A 585-nucleotide genomic window follows, 5' to 3' on the forward strand; every position below is an offset into this window, starting at 1 on the left:
AACGTGCATATACCAGAATATTTTAGTAGTTATGAAATCATAGCTGCTACAACGTTATAGTTTTAGTGCTAATATAATTATTAATGGTATCGAGATTTATCCTCGAGCTTTTCCTCTTTGACCTGATTTTTTAATCAGACTTTATTTGACTGCGCTCCTTAGTCTGACTTGAAAGAAGGACATCTGATGATCACTACAATAAATATGACTTTCCGTAGTGCATCATCAATAGCGCACGGTTAAGACACACCGTTAATACTAATTTTTATTGTGCTCCTAACAAAGTACGCTACAGATAATATTATATTTATATAAACGATAGTATACATTAAAAGTATACTTTCAATACACTTTTCAAAGACATACAGAGTATGTCGTTAAAATTTAATATTAACAGCTTACGGAATACGCTGTTAATATTAATATACTTATATTATTGACGGCGCAAGAAAAATACATATTGTCAATAATTATTATTAAAATAGTGTGGGCTTGCATGCTATTAATAATATTAAAAATTTATAAAAAATTTAATCCCCTAAATCCTTCTCAAAACCTCCCAAAAACACTCTTCCGTCCAAAATA

This window comes from Zingiber officinale, chromosome 11A, assembly GCF_018446385.1.
Source record: "Zingiber officinale cultivar Zhangliang chromosome 11A, Zo_v1.1, whole genome shotgun sequence".
Lineage (NCBI taxonomy): Eukaryota > Viridiplantae > Streptophyta > Magnoliopsida > Zingiberales > Zingiberaceae > Zingiber > Zingiber officinale.